The sequence below is a fragment of the Rissa tridactyla genome, chromosome 1 (assembly GCF_028500815.1).
Source record: "Rissa tridactyla isolate bRisTri1 chromosome 1, bRisTri1.patW.cur.20221130, whole genome shotgun sequence".
NCBI lineage: Eukaryota > Metazoa > Chordata > Aves > Charadriiformes > Laridae > Rissa > Rissa tridactyla.
This window is the reverse complement of record NC_071466.1, coordinates 119,153,409-119,176,342: the sequence shown is the minus strand read 5'-3', so window position 1 is coordinate 119,176,342 and position 22,934 is coordinate 119,153,409. Positions and strand designations below refer to the sequence as shown.

At 37.1% G+C, this 22,934-nt stretch overlaps 1 protein-coding gene across 3 annotated transcripts in view; it reads left to right on the top strand.

Moving 5' to 3' along the window:
• The window catches only part of EPHA6 (EPH receptor A6), a 510,145-nt gene that overhangs the window by 297,445 nt on the left and 189,766 nt on the right, over positions 1-22,934 (top strand). The gene's annotated exons all lie outside the window — the stretch shown is intronic.

The following is a 22,934-nucleotide window of genomic DNA, read 5'->3' as shown; positions in this document are numbered from 1 at the left end:
CAAATGAGCTGTTCAGGCTACCCCAAATGCAATAGTATTGTCTTAAGTACTTCTGTCTGTGACCCGAGCATGCACCAAATATCGCATTCTAGTGCAGCATAAAATTCCTGGTGACAGGCTGCCATATAACTGCTCTCCACTGGGACCTCAGCAGAGTGTGTGAGTGATGCTGGGGTGTTAGGAATGGTCACACGGTAATTTAGCCACAGTCCTTTAGACTTTGTGTTCACATCTGCCATGAGACGTGTCAAGGATTTATTTATTTATTTCCAAACTTAAATAATTCTAGAGATATTTGAAGCCATTTCAGACATTTGAAACAGTTCTTGTCCTAAGAAATGGCTTTTCTGTTTTCAGTAAAATATAAATTAAAGCCTGGAGTCCAATTATACACTTTTCTGATTAATTGTGTGTTTCTTGTAATTGGAGCACGTATAAAATAATGGGAAGATAACACACCTATATTGTAAATGTAAAGTGGTCAGCTGTCTGGCTAATAAAGCACTGAGCCTCTGCAGGCTTCATCACTTTCACAGAGTGTATTTAATTAAGGTCCTGTGTGCCTAAAGGCAAAAGCATTGAAGTTTGAGGGATGGAATGGAGTGACTGGAGACATGTACTTCGATTGGCATTTGCACCGTAACTAGTCAGAAATGCGCTCTGAAATATGATTGATTCAGACAAATGTGCTGGTGAGGAAATTTTAGGTACAAGCTTTCTCAATCCTCCGTACTAGTTCTGTTTTTCCACAAAGAAATGAAGGGTATAATTGATTTTCTTTAAACTTTGTATGCTTACATATTCTTTTCTAAAGTTTAAAAACAGGGCTATAACAAATCCGTATGCCAAAATGCATACTTTGGAAAAAGCAGGGAGTTGTGGGCTGAGAAAGGCAGCAAACTGTTAAACAGTTGAAACCACGTAAGGTTTTTTGAGTGGGTAATTATATGAAATAGGATATAGAAATAGAAAACTATTCAAGCTTTAACTATAAAAAAATAAATTCATTTTGAGAGGATATACAAGTTCAGATTATATCTCACAGCCCAAGTAAATATGGAAAGCCTTCAAAGTTCTATCTGTGTAAACCATAGCATTTTCATGGTTTTTCATGATTTCCCAGCTCATCACCACTTAAGTCTCCTGAGCAAAGCTGTGTGACTAATTGATTTTTCATCTCACTGGCCATAATGAATATTGAAAAAATGATACTAATTGAGTGTTTTAAAAAATCTAAACCATAAGTTTAACTTAAGCATACAGGTAGGAATCAAAGCTTTATTCTTTCTTCAAAATAAATCAGTTTTTGAACTTTCTAATTCACTACCCTTTGTGCTGATTGTTTATCTTCCTTCCCTGGCAAAACCACTTAGACGAGATAATTAGGTGTTAGACATGATTGAGGGTCCATTTAAAATTGCGTTTTTTGTAAATGACGGGTCTGAGAAGCTCTGTATACTATAGCCAGTGATTTCTGTCAAATGCCAATAATAGGGACTCAGATTTCTGTCTGATAAATAAATTGCTAAACATATTTGCTGTTAAAAAACTAATGCGACATTAGCCATAGCTATACCCTGTCATGGTTCTGTTCTTTGTTTACAGAGATTTTACATCATTCCCTAATAAGGGGTTCTCATTTTTAGCAATTATGAAACCTTTTAGTGCCAGTCATTCACTAAGCAAAAAATACAAGATGACTGATTTCTACTAGTTGTTTTTTTTTCTTTTTAATATTATGGATTCATTCTCAAAGAGTAACTTCGTAAATGTTTTTAGAAATGCAGGGGGGAAAAAAAAGATAGCTGACAGCATACAATGAGACTGTATGGATCCAGTCACTGCTGAAGTCAGGGAGGATTTTGCCCTTTGCTTCCCCTGAAGATGGGTCCCAGAATTTCTTTTTTAGAATTTCCTGTGGCATTAGGTCCTGCCTATGCTGAGAAATGAAGAAACCTATCTTTCCTTCTGGAAATTTCTCCTGATAAATACACTGTGTGTCTATGGTTAACAAAAGTAAATGTCTCATGATGGTAGATATGCTGGACAGAGATAATTTTATTTATAAAGTAATCATTCCTCTTCTGAAAGTTCTGAACGTCATGATTTCAAGGACCTTTCTGAATGACAATGACAAGAATTGTGTTAATATATTTATACTAATGATTATATTTTTTACTTTTTTTTTTTCAACTCATCATGGAAAATATGCTATACCGGATCAATTCAATTATCCCCTTAATCCAGTAGTTATTTTTTTCTGACAGTTATCAATACCAGATAATTCAGAGGAAAATTCAAAACTATTTGCCAGTTACAAGATCGTCATCTGAAGTGAAACATCATATATTTCAGAGTATTTAGTAGATTTTCTCTCTTTCAAAATGTTTTCTTGTTTTGGAACTTCTTGTTGTTTAGATATCAACATCCAGTCTCTTTTAGTTGTATTTGGTAAACATTTACCCTTAGCTAGTGACAATTTATGACAGATTGAATTGAATTGCTATTATTTCATATGGCCACATAAAACTATTAAAAGTAGAAAAAAAAAAAGTCTGACTCATTTCTTTAATTTGGTGATTGCATGGAGGATTTCCACTGTCGCAGGGATTAAGTTCTCTAACATGCTGCAGGAATATTTAGGAAGAAAACATCAATCAGTTTCCAGTGGCATTTGACAGATCTGTACATGGGACTGTGTGATACCGCTGCCCACAGCACCCACATTGCCCGGGATGGCTGGGATCCTCCTGCTCCTGCATCTGACTGTCCGCAGTGATTTCAGAGGGGTTTAGATCCCTTTAGAAGCTATTTGAGGTAATGTGGGCAAGTAACTACTGTTAGGAAACACTATGAAAGCCTCACCACCACAGAAACAGAACTTTAGACTTTCCTTCTGTAAAGATAAATATTCCTTCGTTCTATAAAAATCTTCACATTTCCCTCTGTTATTTACAGTAGACTTTAAAAAAAAAAGTCATAGCATTTATGATTCTCAGAGGCTTAGCAAGGAATCTGCTCCCTGTCATAAAAATTCGTAGTAAAGCTTAGGCCTTGGAGACTGAAGGTGTGTGTGACTTCCAGAGCTGGAGACAGTTGGCTGAGAAGGTCTTGCTCACTGTCTTGAACAGTTCAAACCCAGAAGGTTACAGAAGTGCCTGCACGCGTAATCGCGACTCCTGTGGGATGGTAAAGTAAACCACAAAATTCTCCATAAGGTTGCAAGACCATTCTGTCTAGCCTTTTGCCCAGGCAGCAGGGCTACGCTATATAATTGGTTTCTTGGTTATTTAAGTATTTTTTCTTTTACTTTTCTAACTCCATCACCACCTCTTTACTTATCATATCCTATTCCTCTTGCTTTTTTTATTTTTATTTTGCGCTCTTTAATTGTATGCTATTGGAGCATATTTACATGACCTCATGACCTGCTGAAAAGGTTTTTTTTTTAATGCCTATTCTATTTGTTTGACTGCTGATATTACACAATAAAAGGAACGCAGCTGCTTGAGGTGCTAGTTAATCACAGTGGGGTAGAAATAGCCCATAGTGGTTGGGTACTTTGCAGTGACAAGAAAAATAGTGGTAAATCTCAAAATTACTTTATTTTGCAAGTGCTTTATCAAGTTACAGGGCAAGTAGTCTATCACTATTTGATTTTTGTGTAAATGGCTTTCAGAATAAGGAATTCCCCACTTGCATAAAAATAATGGAAACATTTTTACTTCATCCTATTATTTTAACTATTTCTTAAATATATTCTGTACCATTTTCTGCATTTTCACCTGAACTGTTTGCAGTTAGAAGTTTTCTGATGACACTGTACTGAAAATGACTAAGATAATTTAAATGTCAACCTGATAAATGTAGCAATAGTGCTATCTGATAGATTTACCAAGTGTTTTGTACAACATTTGTGAATATCTATTCTTACCATGTTAGCACCCAGTGACCCAGAATAAGGATAAAAGTTCTGTACAGAAGGCACAGCATCAGCAAATGGAGACTCCTTGGTAAATAGAGAGTTCATGAAACCACAGCTTAGGGTCTGAAAAATGAAGAGCAAGTAAATAAGGAATTCTAAATAAGGGGAAGGGAAATGGGAAATGTAAAGCAGACAGGCGTGATTGCATGAGCCAGTAAGATAGTTACCACCCTACCACTTGCCCTGACTTCAATTTTGGGGTATTTCATTGTGGCAAGATGGTAGACAGGGTCTGTATTTCTTTGCTCAAAGGGCTGAACAATGGAACAGAATAGCAGAATAATCAAATTGGTAACAACTGAACATCTAATTATTTTATCTTTCCTTTGTCTCTTCTGAATATAAGAACAAGAATGAAATAGAGACGTTTTCCTTAGATAAAGAACATTCAAGTTCTTTGTCTGTTCTTTCAAGATTGGTTAGTAAATCATGCTGTTTGTATAACTGTACAATTATTAGATCATTACATCAACATATTTGTTGGACAATATTTAGTATTGCATTTTCCTGCCAAAATGACTTGTCATAGTAGGCTTTCTAAATATGGAAAGAGCTAGAAGTCACAAAACAAGAAGTAGTTTCTAAGCTGAAATTAAAACCACAAAAGCTCAAATAAAATGCCGTTGTGAAATTTAAGATTTATTTCATCTATGTAAAACAAAAAGTGCTCATAAGTAAGGTAAGATTTTCAGGAATTCTTCAGAATAAGCCTGAACTCACGCACCAAAAGCATTCCTAAACAATGTCAGTGAAACTGGCAGCATTAACATCTCTTTCGTAAGTTGATCCTTACTAATAGCTGGCTTGATATTGCCACCCAGTAAACAAATGACAGGAAAGATGACAGGGAATGCACTGTATCTCAACTTAATGCAAAAATAACCTGTGATTAGAATATAAAGGAATTCAAAAGAATAAAAAAATACATGAGGGAAGTCAGGAAAGTGAAAAAGGTTGGCTGAAGTTTTCTTTACATTATTTATGAGAGTTAAACAGAGCCCTGTCTGCCTGTGCACAATTCCTTTGCATAACAGGGCCCTGATCCTGCTCAGGCAGTATCATATGATTAATATCAATCTGAAAAAGGATAAACTTTATGATAGAAATTAGACAGAAAGTAATTGTGGTTTTCAGAGGTGCAAGATGTCTTGGACCAAGTATAATTTCCCAGGGCTTGTGCTTCTCCGAGGTAGGCTCTGTGCATGTGGGGAGAAGGTGTGCTGGTGCGAGGACCATGAGGACCACGAGGACCACTGTAGTAGATCCCAAATGCAGTTAAACTGATAAGCAGGAACAGATGAGCTGCTGACAGTTCTGTTGCTTTTATTTTAAGTGCTCTATCCCGTAGTGTATTCTAAGTAACTATCACCACCTCTGCAGGCGTATTATCCCAAATGTGTGCAGAAAAGGATATACTGGCATGACGCAAAACTTCTGAATACTAATTAGAAAACAGGTGTTTTACTCCATGTATTACTGTTCAAACATGGAAGTTATCTATCTCTAATGTATGTAGCTGGCTTCCCCTAGGCCACTGGAAACTCAGTTATGCTTAATTGCTATTTCCTTACAGGTTCCATACATACAAAGCCATTAGCTAGCTTTTATTTTTTGCATTTTGTTTGAATGTCAAGACAGCCCATGTTGCTGGCCTTTTATTTTTGTTTATAAAGCAAAAATAATAAAGAATCATCATGATTATCCAATTTGTATGCACATTGAACAGAAGACAAAAGCAATGGCAGTAGAGAGGCAGATAAAAAGAACTCAAAACAGGAAACTGATCTGTTCCCACAGAATGCAGAGACTCATGAATGGTAAAATGTTTGCAAGAATAAATATGCTACCTTATGAAACAATATGCTACAGCATTCCTTTTTTTATTTAATGGGATTATATTGGCAAATTTCATTACTGACTTTGGATTTTTTTTTTCTTTTTTATGTATGCTGGGAAGATATTTGCTTAGTAGAAGTCCAAAATAAGTATATGACAGGTTTAGGTTTCCCTGTGGTGTTGCATTCAGCATTACACTTCACTGAAAATGTCCCCGGGTGGTTTCCTTTATGCATATGACCAAACTGTTGTTGCCGTCATCGTGTTGCCTTAATTCCTCAGTGAGCTTCCCGGGGGAGTTGTGCAGAAAGAGGACAAATGACAACAGGCCAGCTTTTGTCATCATCTCTGCGTATATATGCAGTAAATACCAGAGCAAACTAAAAATATGGAAATCTTCATCGGCTGCCAGCAGACCAGAATAGTTGTTGGTCAGCAGTTGACTGTTCTTGATGTTAATCTTTACGTTAGCATGACTGGCATGTGGCTTATCCCATGGGTATCAGTATTAGCTCTCCTATGCCTGACAGTATTCGACAGGAAAAGTTTCTATTGAACATCAAACTGACAAACCCTCATGTATAGCAACTCTCAAGACAAATAGCTGTAATACTTACATAGGCTACATAAGGGTCTCTGAGGTCTGTCACAGCAATGTCTGATATTCATTTGCAGAATGCGCATAAAAAACCAAATGCAGCACATGATTTTTATTTTGTATTTAATTTTCAAATGTTAATTTAAACCTCATGAACAAGTTTTTAAATATTAGAAATATCTACTTTTCTTCTCCATGTATGCTTCTCAATGATTACAAGGAAGAAAGATTCAGACTGTTGTGTTTTCTGTATAAACAACCGCCTTTTCTATAAACAACTAAATATTATGCTTAAATTGCTATATTTATGGTGAAAAATAAAATAGCTCTTAAAAGACTTAGGGGATCAGTATAAAAAAATCAGTGAGCAAAGGCAGAGAAATACAGAATCAATAACTGCAATTCATAGCAGAAGTAAATTTTTTTTCAAAATCCAGAATTAGATAATAGAATAGTAAATAACAAAATAATGGGTAAAGGACAAGACTGGTCTGTCTATGAAAATATTTGAATTGCTTTTAGTGCACTGTCCATCAGATTTATCGGGGCAAGATTGTTAGGTAAAAAGTATTAACAAAGGAAACCATCAATTCAGAAGAATGTATCTATTCAGCTGCATTACTGGAAGAATGTCTCAGTCCCCTTGTCTCCTTTGACATTAGTTAGATTATTGACATACGTATATGTCAATCGTAACATTGAAAAAAAATGCATACCAACAATAGATAAGTAAATATGATACATGCATGAAGTACTAACTTCTAATTCATTTTCTCTCCAGACAAAATTAAATCACTTTTACTATCATTTTCAAGGTAAGACTCAATTTCCTGTTACTCGTGAAAATACACAGCTTTTCTGAGTGCCTGTTTTACTAAGTCCTATATTCCTTTTAAATTTTACATATCAGACTCAAACTCTATAGCTTCAGTCCTTGTGCATGATATGGACGCACGCGGCTAATGTGGCCTATTTGATGCCCTTCCTACAGTCCTGCAGGAATTTCTGCAAGAAAATATCCTGCAAGCTGATGTAGGAATTGGAGGGACAGAGTTTGGCTGTCCTTCATGAATAAGAATCTCTTTTTCCAGAATAACTTCCCTAATAGTATTCTGCTCATGGCTTCGTACCCACAAGGAAATAAGGAGACAGCTAGCATGAAGGACAGCACAGACTTACAAGAAATGCCTTTGCCTTACTTGTTTAGGGATGGGGAAATGGGTGGCAAAAAGAGATCAGAGATCTGTAAGAAAGAGGGCATTTGGCTCACTGTAAGAGGGGGATTTAAAATGTACTCGGCAATCTATACAGTATTACATGGCAAAATGAAGATAATATTGTGGTATTGAGAGCTTTGCTAGAGCAGAGCTTCATAATCTGCTTCAGACAGAGTTGTTATATTTAGTAGTGTGAAAAAGCACTGAACCAGGTAACTCTTAGCTTTTTATATTAATTTTTCATCTGGTTGGTTACCAAACTACTATGTTCTCAACATATATTTACTTTGCTAGTTAACATCCTACAGATTAAAAGGCCTAGAGGAAAATATTGTTTGCTTGCCTTTTTTTAAAGCATTATTCTATGTAAAGTAGAAAATACTATTTGCATTTTCTTTCCATTTATAAGGAAGTTTCTTGGTAACAAATGGAACCTTCAATACAATAAAATTTACATGAAACAAGCTGTCATTTGAGAGCTATGTGGTTGGAATGACGCCAGTCAATAATAGATTGCATACCTCTGGTTAATTTATTAGCCACCTGTTCATGAATCCATTACAAAAGCACATTAAGATGCTATCAGGTTGGGGTAGTATTTTGAGCTTCAGGCCTTTGAGGGTGTTTTTCATGTGAAATGACGCTAATAGAAAACTGAAATGAACAGTAGTACCTGCTGCTCTCCATAGAGGAAAAGGGGGAATATTCCATAGGTTGCAATTTCTGCTTCCACCCTCTTTGGAGGATGGGAGAGAAATAATAGGGTTTTTATGAAAACATTTTCTTACTTAATTAAAATAGAAGCTAATAAAGAAAACTTAATAATGCACACAAAGATTGCAAATGTTAGTGCAACTGGTGTCTTTTACAGACATATGGGAGTGTTACAAAATTATGAGGCTAATTTGTTTACTGCTTTTCATGAGAGAAGGCGTCATTTTCCATACGCATATTTCTGCAATTCAGAGCTCAATTTTTCAAAACGTAGCTCCTCAGAGTGTATCATTGTCACATACGCAGTTACAAAGTAAACTTACAAAATCAGAAGCTAAGAAAGTAGTAAGATGGAGAAGTACACTGGTCAGATTGTCAGAGGAAAAGAGATTTTAAGAACATGCTTGGATAGAAAAGGAGATGATCCATCCTTTGTGCTCATTCAGTCTGCACCACTGTGTGTTGTCCATACACAAATGAGACAATCAGAAAATGCAGGTTTTGTCTCAATATTGAGAAGTAATATTGTCACACTTAACATGGGCATCTCATGAAAAAGATCCCAAAAGAAAGATGAAGTGCAGCAGAGTCCAGGAAGGAGCTATCGCACCATTGGTTTTAGAAAAAGAAGGAGAGAGAAAACAGCAGAAATGAGAAAAGCATACATTCTCAAATTACGTTCATTTTGAATAGTACTAATGGAAAATATTCATGTGAACTGAGCGGCCCTCAGTAATCAGAAGCTTGGATATATATCTCAGTTGAAGGAAATTGCACATGGTGACTTTAGGATTGACTCACTACTAATTAGAGAGTAGTAAATGCTGAGCAATCAGAAACACATTTCTTCCGTATCTGAATTTGTTACAGAGGTATCTTATTCCGATTCATACCAGCCTGATAAGACAAGATGATAGCCAGAGGGGTATTGCCCTAGGCATGAAGGCAAAGAGAGAAGAGAAAAGCTGAAGGTGAGAATCCTAATTCAGCATCTCATCAAAAAGATCGTGAGAAAAAAACCCACATCTGTGATGAATGCAGTATACCACAATTCCAGAATTGAATGAATTTATTGAATTAGTCCTAGATGAGACAGCGAAAGAGTTTTCATGATGTATCAGCCCTCTAAGTGGTAGACACAATTAAGAAGTTTTTAACTGCACGTTACTTAACGCTAAAGGAAGAACAGTTTTAATACAGGAGTGTGTATTCCTGAAACTGCTTTACTGCTACCAGTTATTTCTGGGAATAAGATGGAGTCATATTGCTGCAAAAGTCATTTTGGGTAGTTGAATCTATCTCTAATGTTACTGCAGGATATTCTCAATTGATAGATAATGATTCAGGTTCTGTATTTATGGCTACACTTGGGTTCAGCCAGAAGGAAAAGTAGCAATAAAGCGCATGGAAATTAGGGCCAGATCCTTTGCCGCTTTTCATCTTGTGTAGCCTTGTACAGTTTTGCGAAGAGAAAGGAAAATATTGTTATTCTGAGCTGAAGAGAGAGTCTTTTAGCTCTCATACTGCATGAATGTAAGTACTTACAGAAGATACATTGCAGTAATGAATAAGACTCAATATCTCCTCAAGGAACAGCCTCACTAATATGCCATTATTTAAAAAAATGTTACAGATACCTGATACAGGCTCTGCAAAGTCTTACACATTTCTCCAAGCCATCCATGCATACGGCTTTCTTTCAAACAAACTAATGCTGAGAAGTGCAAAGTAAATACATTTTTTTTAAGAGTGATGGTGTGGGGCAAGATTGATACTCAGTGGATCATAGTGTTGTAGTTCAGAGCATTCTCTGCTTGTATAACCAAAGCAGAATGCATGTTTGTAACAAGCTATTTTTAACGCCCTCAAAAGCAGTATCTTTGATGATTTAGTTGTAAGGGTTAAATCTCAAATGACCAACACCGGTGGCATCTATCTGTCAAAAATAAATGGAGTAGGGCTGATTTCTCTCGTTCCGTTTCTCACTTATGTTGCAGCATGGTGGAAACAGAAAAACTCTTTTGGGAATCTCCTTTTTATTAAGGTGCTTCCTCCTGGAAGGCCTGTGACCACACTGTTCCTTGGCCAGCAAGAAATACTGAGCAGGCACAGGGTGTTTGAGGCTGTGCCAAGCCTGAATAGCTCCTTTGATTGCTCTTTGCTGCACTGGGGGCCAAACATCCTGACCCAGACTGCCCCAGTGATATGAAGCCCGCCTTTTCCTTCCATTATGCATGCTATCTGATGCTTGACTTAGGGAGGTGAATGAATTCAGTAAGACCAAGCGATTTTAAAAATTCCTGAAGAGTCAATGCATATATTTTCATGTTCTTTGCAACTTTTATGTTGTTTTATTACAAAATTTTAATCCATTGTTAAAGTGTCACCTGTCTTGCCCATACTTGTTCAACATAGTCATAAGTACTGAAAGGAGAGCAAAAGATTAAAAGATCACTACTGAGTTATTTTTGTGAAAACATCTCATAATTCCTTCTGTATTCAAAATTTAATGAAATGAATTTTAAATCAGTAATGCTATACTGTTCCCTCTGTTGAACTGTCATCAAGATCATCGGTAGAGAGCATAGTTCTGAAAAATCGTGTTCCTGTCAGATCAGAAACTTTTTATTTCAGGTTTTGAAAAGAACTAAGTTCTGTCTCACTGTTCATTATAAAATGTGCTACAGTAGTCATCCATTAAACAATACATAGGCCATATAAAGTCTGGATAAATTCAGGGGTTTTTGAAGAAATTACATCTGAGCCTTTACGCTTGTGAACATTGGCTAGAAACTGAACGGTTTGATGTTGGCTTATGAGAAAGGTGTATTTCATGGATTTAGGGAGGATGAAGAACAATATCAACAGGAAATTTTTCTGAAGGCTTCTGATGTGCACTGGGCCAGTTAGACTTCAAGAAGAAAGATAAAGGCTTTTGCAGAACTGTAGAGCTGTTTATAAGTCCTTGGTGTCTTATTCAGATTTAATATGAATAATTTTATGTATTCCACTTAATTTGCATGGAAATTAACTCTACCTGTGAAAAAAATATTCTGAAGGCTTTAGTGAAGTGAGGCCAGGCTTCCCTCACCCACTGTCCTGCCATTCTTCGTCAGTAGGACATTTCCTCTGAGGATAGCAGGTGTTAGTCCAGCCTCATAAATATGTTAGCATTTCAGCTATATATGCCCAAAGAGATGAGAGGAGTATGAAGCGAAGTGAAACAATCTGAACTCTCTCTGTGCATAAAAACCTTACTGACAGAATAGGAAGCGCTAACATTCACCATCAAGAGTGAAGCCTGAATTCTAGAGACACTGGTTTGTTTAATGTCTTTATGGACATCACATAAAATGGGTCTTGCGTTAAAGCACTGAAAATACAACAGCAGTGTAATAGCAATAACAAAGTATAATCTAGCGGCTATAAATAAAAGATATTATGATAGGCCTGTCTTGCCTCTGGGACCGCATGGTTCTTCGGTGCTCCTCTGCCTCAGCAGCTGAAGGGCAGTGTGGAATCAGTACCAGATTGGCATTTCATTGTAGAGATAAATCAGGAAGACTGTAGTCTTAGAGTGCTTGGATAGATCTCGTTCCCCTTTTCCACTTTCTCTGTGTAGCTAATGATTGCTGCATCCCTTCAAAAAGATAGGAAACATGGATTTTAATAGACTTAGAAATCCACAAACTATTAACAGTCACCACAGGATGTAGAATTAGACCTCTGAAGCCCTTGTCTTGCTATTCAGTACATCACAGGACACGCTCCATTGCCCAGGGGAGTATGTGAGCACACAGAACGCTGCTATGCTTCCCAGACGGTGTGCTGGCAGATCTGCTGGCAGCAGCCTAGAAGAAACCCAATATATATTGTAGGATGACATTGTCCCTCTCAGAGCAGTCTTTAGCAAGTAGTTTTTCTTCACTACCTCTTAAATGATTGTTGTGTTATGATTATGAATGCGTGTGTGTCATGAACGGAGCGTGACGGATTGAGGGCTGTTGGGGAAGAAAATGAAAATGGTGTGGAGGTATTGAATGCTGGAGAACAGAGGAAGATAAGGGGAGATGGTAAGAGACTTCCTGTAGGATGAGAGTGATGAGAAAGATAAGACAGGCATTTTATTGGTAAGAAGTTTCACATGCACTTTTCACTAGCCAGTAGGCTTAGCTGTGTCATTGTACCCACTGCTGGGAAAACTTTTCACGTTTTATTTTCCTGTATGATGAAGATGTGTCTGAAACATGTAAATTTTACAGAACTGCTGAGGAAAGATGTATAAACTTATCCATATTTATAATTTTAATTTACTTGCCTTTATATGAATGCATATCTCCTCTAAGTCCTTTCTAGAGTAATCTTTTCATTATATGAATAAAGTGCCTCACGCCATGAGATGCTAATAATAGGATCTAATCAGTAGTCCAGAAATCTTCACTCTCTAAATATTAAAAATTATATTTCCATTCGATTTCATACACATATTCATTTAGACTCAACTCAAGGAAGTCTGTGATTCAAACCAAATGTTACTTGTTTCAGTGCTTCCTCTAGCCCTGTGTCTATGTGTTAAAATTTCCACAGTTCACTTTACCAAGTGAAGAGGCTCTGCCTGTATAATAGGAAAATAACAGTAATAACCCGTACCTTTATAAGTATTGAAAGCAGCATGTTCTCTCCTGCCACTTAGACTCAAATTATCCTACATTTCAGATCTGAGTGCTTATAATCTTTGCAGAGGAGCTAATGCTGGGAAGCTCTACCTTTGTTTGCCAAGGCCCCAGCTGGTGTCTCTCCTGTGCTAAAATCCTTTTGATGTATCACCTGGCCAACTAAATAATGAGTACTGGGCAACAACTCATTGTTGTTCCCAAATCTGGTGAAGTGTCAGGGCATGATCAGAGTTAAGGGAACGCATGCTGTCTTCTGAGCTGGCAAAGCAATGAGTAGTGCAGAATATGTGAAAAAATCTGCCAGTTAAAGTGCAGGAAGCAAACTCTTTCCCTGTGAAGCACTGCCACAGGTAATGACGTACTTCAGAGAGTTGAAAGAGTTGGCATTACAAGAAATTCTTCCGATTGACAAATCCTTCTCGGGTAAAGCAACAAATGAGCAGTTCACAGGGAGGAAAGAAAGTGACAGGACAAAAAGCAACTCCCTGCAAGGCTTACAAGGCAACTCCCTTCCTCTCCTCCCTCACAAGATGCAAGTTACATAAATATTCAAAATAAACATCTGCCTTGGAGGTTGGACCCAACCCTGACTATAAATAAAAAATAATAATTAAAAAAAGAACATAACTGGTAGGGAGTAAAAGGCCAACACAACACAGCTGGCACCTTTTTCTTAAAACTGAGTAAACATTTGCCTTCTCAAAGTATCCTTTTCCCTTAGCTTTGCTTTTGATCACTGTGAAAGTAGCAGATTACAAAGCCCCTGAAAACAAAGGGTCCAGGGAGCTCCATGGCAATTATTCCATCTCTTGCTATGAGGGTTCCCCAGTTCAGAGATTCTTCAGATTTCCTCTTGTGTGTGACTCAGGAAGGCTCGGGAGAGCAGTGAGCTATGTCCTTGTCCCCCTAAAGAGAAGAACATGTAATAGCTTGTCTACCTTTGGAAATTATCTGAATAGCTATTGCACAATAAATTATTCCACAGAAGCTGTCTTTATACACAACTTATTGTGAAATATTTATTGCATTTTCTGACTAATTATTCAAAGAAAAAAAATATTTCTAAGATACAGAGACCACACAGGGAGTTGAATAGCTAGTTCTTTAATTCTTGTGAGGTGACCTATATAGACAGCTTCTTATCTCTGTTCCAAGAGAAGAAAAATGTTCCACTTTTACCACCAGTTGTGCAAAGGATATTCTAAATTGTACTTACCACCAGTTTTGCAGAAGACATACTGAATTATACTCACCCATCAAAATGGAATATCAATATGCATATCCGTTTAGTGATCCAACACTGCTTGAGATTTAATTTCTGTAACAATTCAAGGAAATAAATATATTTTGCAATCAGCATCGCTGAGTTACCCAGAATAAAATATAAATTAAACACAGTTGTGAACGGTTTGTAGATGTTCAATGAATAGATCATAGGCATCCTATTCAGTTATTCAATTAATTCTGTCTTTTCCCTTCTAGCACAAGTTTCTGGGTGGGAGGAAAGAAAGGAAGTGGTATCTTGCTGCAAAAATGCACGCCAGTCAGTTTTGTTCTGTTATACATGGGTGATACTGATGGAGTTAATTGAGCTACAATGTGTAATGGAGGTAGAATTTTGCTTACCCTGTGTTTACTTTCCAGTTACCCTGTACTTCTAATTTATTAATAATTTAGTTCAAAATCTATGTCCCTGCTTCTTTTCTATTCATATTAATTAAGCAGATTTCTTGCTAGCAAAATTCTTTCAAGTTTAATAGTACTGACGTTTGGACTTTTTTCTTCTGTGAGTTAAAATGTGAGGCCTTAAAAACACACATTTGGGAAATGAGTGGGGGTCAAATGAGTCATCAGAACTCATTCTGGCTCTCATTTAGTAGCCTGTTCTCCTCAGGATGCAGTATAATGATGCTTAAATTATTATCTGCATTTGCTAAGTTAAGATAGGCTGTTCTGTAGGATGAAAAAGAAATGCAGATTTAAAATACCTGAGGGGAGGGTGCAAAGAAGTCAGAGCCAGGCTCTTTTTTTATGGTGCCCAGTGACAAGACAAGAGGCAGCGGGCGCAGACTGAAACGCGGGAGGTGCCGTCTGAACATCAGGAAACCAGCTGATCAAGCACTGGCACAGGTTGCCCCGAGAAGGGGAGATTCCATCCTTGGAGGCTGTCAAGTCATCTATGGGTGCAGAGGGTTTCTCTGGGCACCTAAGTTCCCTGCTGACAGAATCTTTAACTTGGAGGAATAATTCCTAATACATGGCAGGTGTGAGGTTTATTTGTTAGTTTTTGTAAGACAGCAGACTGCTATATAGCCAGAATTTGCTTTTCTCACTATTGCTGGTAATTTTCACCCTCTGTAGCAGGAGCTGGTTCGCAGTTTCCCTTTGAGCATTCAAAGTCAGTCCTGTCATCAGACCCAGGCGAAGTCAGGGAATTGTTTAACAGAGGCTCTTTCCCAAGAGCCAAGGGACAAAATGTTAGGTCCACAGTCTGTAAGTGCTTGGAAGCTCCTCCAGAATGCATCCGTTCAGGTTTTTTGAACAGGCAAAACTGTAGCAACTGTACCGAACTGTACAAAACCATATTTACAATAGTAAAAAGAAAAGATTTATTTTTTTTTTTAGTTTGCCTCCTTGCCATATCAGTTTATGATACCCATCTGCTTCAAGGGTGTAAAGGAGCATAAATTTTAACAGGATTTAGTCTGGTTTGAGATTCTACCTTTTCTATCACATTATTACTTCATACCTAATCAGGTTTGTTTCCTGTAATCCTTTACAAGGACGTATCCAAGTTGAATTAAGATTAAATTCCAACTAAAAACGCCTTGTCCTTTCACAGCAAGAGACAGTAACTTTGATGGAGAATCTTCTTTTAGGCAATGAAACAGTGATACATCTCTTAATCAAAAAAAAAAAAAAGATGAATTAGCGTTTCATGTTTCTTCAGCATAGTAACAGAATAACTGCTGATACCTCTATTCACATTAAAACTGGGTTAGCTACTTATGTCAGCAAAAAAAAAAAAGAGGTAATTTAATTCACACTTGACTGTTTGACCCAACTCAGTGCGCATATACCCATCATAAAAGATATCTGCCATAAAAAGAAAGCTAGTTATCTTAGGAAATCGGGACACTTTCACAGTGCTTCACCAAATAAACTGACAAGTGTATCTACTGTTAACTTCAGTAGGAATACAGGGTGGCACAACAAGCAAAGGCCGGGCCAGTTCACAAAGATTTGTATGGCACCAATACCAGGGCATGTCTCATACCGTTTAAAGTTACTGCTTTGTGTGAAGTTATTCATGCTATTTTAAAAGGTGCTGTGGGTTATGGATCAGTCTATGCAAAGACAGAAATTGTCTACTTTGAAAAGAAATGAAGGCTACTGGGCTGCAGCTTAAGTCTGTCACAAGCAGCTGAGCAATTTTATGTTACTTGACCTCACATAATACTTTTTATAGGCAGGAAACAGAACTGGGGCTGACGTGAGCTTCTGTTTTTGCAGACTGCACGAAAATCTGTCTATATTTAACCTGTGTAAATATCCAGCTACCTGTGAGGGCCCAGCACTTATGAAAAGCTATTTATTTAGAGGACAACATGAGCTCTTAAGGAAAAAAAGTCTGTACTCTTTTTTTTTTTTTTTTTCTGCTCAGCGCCTGAGAGAATGCACATACAGCAAATGCCATATGGTTGATATGTCCCCATGTTGTCCACTGATTAGTTTTCATTCACTTCTGAATTTTTGTATGGCAAACTGTCCTTGTCTCAGTTTTACAGATAGATGGAAAAGCTAAGGCACAGAGGCGAGAGGCAAGTGAGATTTCACTTACAGTGACGCCACAAACCTCAAGAAACCTGTTTAAAATCTGACCCCGCATTATGCGCCCTTTCCCCTCTCTGGCAACGAAGGCTGTACTTTAGAGCTTAACTGAAACCTTTTACTGTAGCAGTTAACATTTTAAAAGTCCTGTTTCTTTCTAAGGGTCTAGTAAATTATATGTTAAGAAGTATAATGAAGTATTTAAACAGTTAACAACTGATGAGTGTGACTAGTTTCCATTATATAGATGCATTTTAGGACTTCAATAATTTTAAAAAACCCCAAACACTATGCATTAATCTAGAAGTAGAGAATAGAAAATAGCTGCATATATGTATGCAACATAGATTGAACCAGTTCTTTGGTATTGCCTTAAAGAAATAAAACCTGATAAATAATACTGCAATACCATCCATATTTCCTTATAACTCAATAATAAAATGGATGAAGAAACTAGATTAACTGCAGGAAGGAATTTCAGACATCCATCATCTGCTAAAGATGGGTCAAAATATTACTGTGGGAAACTCTAGCCAAAGCCATTATTCCTGCTCAGGATTTTTATTCTGCTGGACAAATTAATTCATGACAAACTCCAATACTAATGTCAGTGGGAAGCCTGACAAGGCAACAGCATTGGTGTACTTTCAAACCCTCATGTGAGAAGACGTATGACAGTCATTATAATGTGGCTTGTTGATTTTTTTCCTGTGTCACGTACAATTCAAATAAGGTAAATTGGTTGGATTTTGCTGAGGATGAATGGCCTTTACTTTTGTCAACATTTCAGTGCTGTTTTAGTAATCAGTAGCAGAGGCAATTTATTGTTTTGTATATTGCTTCACTGTTAATGCTATTCTCAAGACAATTTCTCAAGTAATTCTGAATAAGTAAAAGTCGAAATACTTTTTGCTACCATGCCCATAGAATGATACTTGCTGAAGATACAGAGCAAAAATAATGAGAAAAATGGCAAGAGCTAAATTGCCTAAGACAAAAGTCTAAACAGATAGAATTTTTATGTTATCCCTCAACCACGTAAACGGAATTTCTAGTTTATATCTTAAAATGCTTCAAGAGGTGGATATGGGGGCTTTTTTGAGGGGGGTTGTTTTTTTTAAGTGCAGAGATGGTGGTTCAGGAAGCTTGTCTTCACCAACTCCAAGCATTACCTTGACTTTCAGATATTTATTTTGATATGCTGTTAGTCAATACTGCAATCATGACATTTTATGCTGGAAGGTGGCATGTCAATAAGCCCTTTATTCTCTACAGGCAGTGCAGTGGCATTTGCTAACATTTTGTATAAGTTTTTCATTGAGCTGTTGCTGTGTGAATGTCACTAACTGAAGCAAATTGAAAATGAAAAATTAAAATGGAAAAAAAAAAAGGAAAAAAAAAGAAGAGCAATTTCCCAGTTTTTGCTTCCATAATGTATGGCTTCTGATATCTGATTTCTGTAGAATATTTTCTTGAAGCAGTCTTCTTCTTTAAAATGTGTTCTTAATTAAATGCACACCAAAGGCCATGCACAGGTAAGATTCGCATAGGGCCATATCCTCCTTGTCTTGCAAACCATTTTCTTTTATCTTTGGGACTTGTACTATCTGAAGAATATGGTTTGCTATCTTGAGTTATGCGGTCTTAATCTTTGTTTAATACTTGAAACAAAAGAAATGTTTAAGTCCTTTCTTAATGTGGGCCTTATTCTGACGTGTTATTAAATAGTGTTTTTTATCATTTTCATCCCGTAGTTTTGAATTCTTAAAAAACTACCATCTTCAGCTGCCTTTGAGCCTCTTTCTTTCAAATCAGCCAGTGTACCTACTCCCCATCCTCTCAGCTAGGTCTACTGCTGTGTGCTCTCTCTGCTTGTTGTCTTCTGCTAATTTTGTCTAGAGTTTCTCTCCCTGCTCTTCCTCTTTCATCTCAGCATGCAGTGTGGCAGCATTTCATGCTTTTTAGCCCAAAAGCTCCATTCATTTTGCTACACTTAGTAGCAAAAGCACTGAAGAATATATGTGTCATGGCTGAATTTCTGTTTGTGTTTCTCTTCTTACGTCTGTGCTTCCTGAATACTGTATGCGCTTCTGTCTTAACAAAGAAAGTGGTTACTAAGGCTTACAAGCCACTATGAGAAAGAAGCATATTCTGTAATTCCCAATATTAGAAGTTCCTAGGTCATTCCACCATTTGATATAAGCATGAATTAAGGCTTTGGTGTTGAACTGGGATTTTCAGAACCTAGGAAGAATGTGTGATATGCACTATTGGTTTAGTTCCCAGCATGCCATAAAGCTCAAGAGTTATGATTTTTTTTCCTGATATATTATGTAACGGAAACTTACAGCATAGCCTATCCCAATGTAGATTTTGCTATGTCAAAGGCAGTATATACATGTTTCAAGAAACATCAGCTTTAAATCCTTGCCTTATTTTTTTTTCTGTAAAATATAGAAATTAATACCAATTCACCTCACAAAGAGAATTTTGACACTGTGTTTTGGTACTACATTTACAAAACCCTAGAATGGGAACATGGCTTTTTTAGAGCCACAGCAAATATGATCTGGAACCATGTTGGCTTAAGATAAGAAATGTTGAATGACTTCCCATTTAGTGAATATGATTCATCCTATTCAGTAAGTGGTGTAATAACGGATTCATGCATGTAATTAAGAATTGTATTGTGGTTTAAATGTGTAGCGTTTAATTTGATTGATGGCCAGCCATAATTCTGAACTCTTCTGAATTTTGAATGTTTTACTCTGCAGTCTTACCTTCTAAACATAATTTAATATGTGGGTACCAGATACAACATTAACAACTTATGCAATTTTATCATGATTCTTAAAGTAACAGAATCATAGAATAATTTAGGTTGGAAGAGACATCTATGCATCATCTGATCCAAGTCCCAGTCAAAACAGGTCTAATGAGATCAGGTTACTGAGGGCCTTGTCCATTTGAGTTTTGAGTATCTCCAAAGACAAAGATACCACAGTCTTTCTGGTCAACCAATTCCAGTATTTGACCACCCAAATGGTGAAAAAATATTTCTTTATATCTAACCAAAATATAATGTGCTGCAACCATCACTTCTCATCCTTTTACTGTGCACCTCTGTGAAGATTCCAGCTTCATCTCTCTAAACCATCCTTTGGTACTTGTAGACAACAATAACATCTCCCCTGAGCCATCCCAGGCTTTAGCTGCCCTTTCCCTCCAGCGTATCAATCACTCCTAGCAGATTTGGCATTGACCACAGATGTGCTGAGAGTTTATTCCATCCCATTGTCTACATTGTTAATGAAGGCATTAACTGAAATTGGCCCCAGTACAGGGAGCATTTTAGGTGTGTTAGATGCTTTTTCTTTTTCTCCCTAAAGCCTCTAAAACTGGTTTTACCTAGCTCCAAAAATTACCTTCTATTGAGGATGGTAATTGATGATTGCTGAGTTCCATGTAGCCCTGCGGTTTCTGGTATCATGCTGCAACTATACTTTGAAGGTGTCTGCTATCATCCTGTGCCTGTATTCCTTTATACTACAGTTAATTCAGTCGTTATATATAGTTCATTCAACATACAATAACTCCTTGTCCTTACTGTCTATTAGTAGTAGAGTGTATATATATGACACAATGCACTACACCACATAATTATACAGCGCTAAGCAAAAGCTAAAACAAATTAGATGAGGACCAGTCACCTGGTCCTGAGAGAGTTGCTGTGATTAGCTGCATTAGTTACAGCTAACCATGCTGAAGCAGAGCTTCAGGCAAGCCAAGGTAAGTGCAGAAACCTGTGTTGTTAGCTTAACCCAAAGTCTTGCCTGTCACAAGCAATGTCAGCATTGTATTTACTGAACTGTAAGTCTACACACAGTAGTAGACTTGCAAGATATGCTTGAACCTGAATTCAAACACTATATTTATCTTTTCTCCGAAGTATTCCTGATAGGTATTCTAATCAGTAGGGGTTTTTAATCACACCTAGTTAATCAGCCAGAGATCTCCTACCATGTAAGGATGAAATCTTTCTTCTGGGTGACCTGTATCTGGTGCTAAGTGCATTGCATACACCGTAGAGAAGAGGTCTGAGGCAACTCTGTGATGTCCAGGATCAGACATAACCAGATACTCAACACACATAACCAGATACTCATGCTCTCCACACTGTGCCTACATGTCTGTGTCACCTCACTCTCAGATCAAGAAGGGCAATGTTGTTGGCATGAGGAACACTATGCAGAGATGCTAAAATAGCCAGCAGATCTGGAGATGAAAAGGCAGTGCAAAAAACTTACCTTTATCAGTGACCACAGATTTAATCGAATTCTAGCAGTGCTGCCTAAAAGGTTTGGGGTTTTTTTTACAAAACTGCATCATTCTTAGTCAGTCTTTTTTTCCAGAGAGTTGATTTGCGATTTGTTGCACGATAGGTTTAGCAATGCTTAATTCACTTATTCAAATGGGCTGACAAGCACTTGGCAAACTTTAAAACCGAACTAAAAATGGTTGGATGGCAGATCTGAAGAGAAATGGACCTGTAAATCTGTTGATTTTCTTACGGAGTTTAAGATCTCTGATAATCCGAATTGTTTAAATACTTTTCTTTCCACTGAGAAAAAGAATAAAAGAATCATGGGCAGAGAGCCCAGCTCGAGATCATATGGGAGAACTAAACCTCATAGTTTGAACTAAGCTACTTTGAAACTTGGTTTCCCTATATACAGTGATGGAAAACTTAGGTTCATTACATGCATTTTCCAGGTAAAATATGTAGTTTAATGTAATTCATGATCAATTAATCATTTACCTATGGTGTAGATTTTAGAAACTTTTGTCAGTTTTTTGTGACATTTTGTCCTGCAGGCAGAACACCAAGTTCTGAAAGCAGTAGGGCTAGTGACACCTTATGTGCTGTCATTTCAAGTCTCAAGCACTTCCATGGGGATTGTCTGTTGTTTCCTAAGGGTTGAGAGCAGCCTTTTATTCAGTGAAGGATGTCAGTAAAAGCTTTCTGCTCTACTGAACTACTTTGTACTTGTGGAAACTTGCTACCTGCAAGACTTCTACCCTATCTTTGTAAATATTCAAAACTTGACTGGACAAAACCCTGAAAACCTGATCTAATCGGGCCCTGTTTTGAGCAAAGGGTGAGACAAGGTGCCCTCTGAAGTCCCTTCCATTCCAAATTATTCCCTGTTTCCATGTCCAGCTTGACTGGGATTGACCAGCAGCTCAGAAACCTCTGAGGAGATGCTGACAAGCATATGGCAGGACATGGTGGTCTTTTTTTTTCTACAATCCTAAGCTAACAATAAACATGGTTATACAAGTACTCTAAATTTAGGTAGAAGTATCAAGACTCTGCAAGATACATTTTTATAATAAACAACAAACAAAAAAGTCGTATGAGCTTTTTTGCTTCATTTGAGTTTTGGCTCATGTAATTATCATTTGCAATTTGATTTTACAGAACACTGATGAAATGCAAAAATATGCAATAAAATGTATTGGTTTAATTAGACTGATTAACAGGATTTTTTTTCACAAACATCTGGTACATGCTTATACTACAGGAATAGGAGGATCCTAAAAGATACTGGTCTATAAGCAAAAAAGGAATGAATAGTCCTCTGCAACAGAAATTCTAAATTGTTTTTACTTTCAGACTTTTATGTGAATGAGTTTAAATGGGGAAGTTAAGATTTCTCAATAGGTCAAAAGTAAACCTAAGACCAATCTTATAAGTTATAGTGAGCTCCGTACTTGAAAAATGCTCACTCCAGTAATTACTTCTATATGTTTCTGTGTTTTTTTATGTAGAAACGAAGAGACAGTACAGGAGAGTAATTTATACCTGAGGTTGTTGAAAACATCACTTCTCTAGCATTGCTTGTGAGTTTACCCATAGGACCATGCAGTTGTTTTGATATTTTGGTTTTTCACACATGTGTCTCTCATGGTTTGTCCCCAGGTATAATTAACTAACTAGTTCTTACTTGGTAAAAAAAGAAATAGTTACTACCCGCAGGATGCTGTTGTGCAATACATGGGTTATTTTTTCAGAG